We start from the raw sequence: 2,147 nt of genomic DNA, 5'->3' as shown, positions 1-2,147 counted from the left end.
TTGAAGAGCCTTGGACAAAGGTATATAGAGGACATGGAAGACACTACGACCTCGGGGTAGATATTTCGAGGCTTGTGGATTTTTGCTGTGCGCACTAGCAAAGGGATCGGTAGGTGCTGACTTGGTTTTCTGATCTTTCCCGAGTGCAGGTTTAGAGTTAAAAGGATAGTTTCTGGTACGACGGCCCTTCTCCCTGTTCTCGCCTTGATTTGAACTGCTCTCATTCTGAGTGACGAAAGTGTCCTCCACAGTTTCTGCAACAACTGCGAGCACTTGCTGTTTGTTCAATCCTCCGGCTTTCAAAGCCTCAACAGTCCACAGGAGTTGTTCATAGGGATCAATATCTGCCTCTACCTTGTTCTTTCCACTTGCCTCAGCTTGGTCAAAGGTTTGGGTTTGGGTTGCTTCATCGGTACGAAGCCCGGTTGTTGTCGACACGTCATTGCCCAAACTTGGGATTGTTTCAGGTGGGCTGAGTTCAATTACAATTCATCCCAAGAGTGGGGGCACTTCTGGCATAAAGTTTTCGGCATATGATGTGGTTGATGGCGGAGCCGATAGTCCAAAGCCTAGATCAGCCACAGTCCTCTGAAGATCGCCGATCATTCCCATCAGCTCAAAAGTAGTGGGCTCACAGGCTTAAAATGATTGGTGTTCCAAGACTGGATGTGTGGTAAGTGCCCCAGATGGGCATTGCATTTTAGCATCGGTCTCACCCTGCATGGCGATTCCCTGGTTTAATGCCGCTGCCATGACCACAATTTCTTCTGAACTCTGCGTCATCATGAGTCTGCTGAACTAAACAGAGGTGACGTGACTGGTGACTAACGGATCAGATGAACCGGTGAGCCTTGACTGGCCTTTCTCTACTTTGCCTCAGCGAAGGAAAACACTGGCTGCTCTAAATTGAATTTCTGACCAGACAAAGTCTATCAGCACAAATCCAATGTACCCGGGGGATATTGGAGCTTCTGAAGCTATAGTTTCACGACTACCTTGCAAAAGAGAAAACAGACAACATCTTAGCCTGATTTCACCAAAACAGATGTAAGCACAGCTGAATAACTGTGCTCTCTACTGAATTCTGCTCCACAATTTTGCCTGCAAACTGATGCCTTCAGGTAAAACTGATTTCCCCAAAATACTGATGCCCTCAGGCCTGATACCCAGACTTGCAGACTGATACACACAACCTGTAGAGACACACTCTGACAGCAAATATCATGCAAGTGAGAGCCAAAACACCCCTATGTTGGGGTAGGGTTTCCCTGTCCTATTTTGTCAGGAGCTAGGGTTTCACTACACACACAGTGGTTTAAAACAACCTATAATCTGGTAAGCAACCTATCCTAGTTTGGAATAGTTACTATGGATTCCGATATGCACTAGGTCGAATGGTCAAAAAAGGGTGCCCCCGTAAAAATCGGAGTTTGTGTTCCCGTCATGGCAGAGCCCGCAGCCTGTCAGCCTTATGGCACGCTTCTCAAAGCAAGCTTATGACAAACCGTTCAGGAATAGCATACGGCAAACACAGTGTCCTAGGCACACCAATGCAAATGCAATGCAAAGGGACACATAAGTGTAAACAAAACAAGATATCATGAGTTCGAGTCAAGTTCTCTAAGTCCCCAGCTGAGTCACCAGAAACTGTAGATGCGCCCCGGGAACTCTCCGATATTCGTGCGTGATGGCGCAGATCTCGTTTTGTTCTCTAGCTACTATAGTTCGGACTCAATGTCACGGTTCTGAATCTAATCTCACAAAGTCCAATGGGAGGCTGATAAATCACCAAAGAGTCCAAATCCGGCAAATCGTTTTCGAAAACTAATTTTTATAAAGAAGTGCCAAACATGGACTGCTTTGCCAGATACAGAGTCGCCACCTAAATATTTCATTTTGAGAGAATTTAGGAAACCCTAACTCGTGCCTAAGGCCACGTGTCCGTCATCACCAAAGTTGCCTCGGCTCAGGAACTTGGGTACGAGAGGGGAAGGTCATGCAATGAGCACCCCCGCTCGCCCGATCAAAGATCGGCCTGTACTAAGCATGATATTTTGTTTTTGAAAACACATGTGCTCTTATTCCAGTTATTAACCTAGAATTACTATGTTATGCGCACAGCAAACAAGTATAGACTAGGTCGCCTA

This window comes from Camellia sinensis, chromosome 7, assembly GCF_055761805.1.
Source record: "Camellia sinensis isolate YWXY chromosome 7, ASM5576180v1, whole genome shotgun sequence".
Lineage (NCBI taxonomy): Eukaryota > Viridiplantae > Streptophyta > Magnoliopsida > Ericales > Theaceae > Camellia > Camellia sinensis.
Note: the sequence above shows the minus strand (reverse complement) of the source record.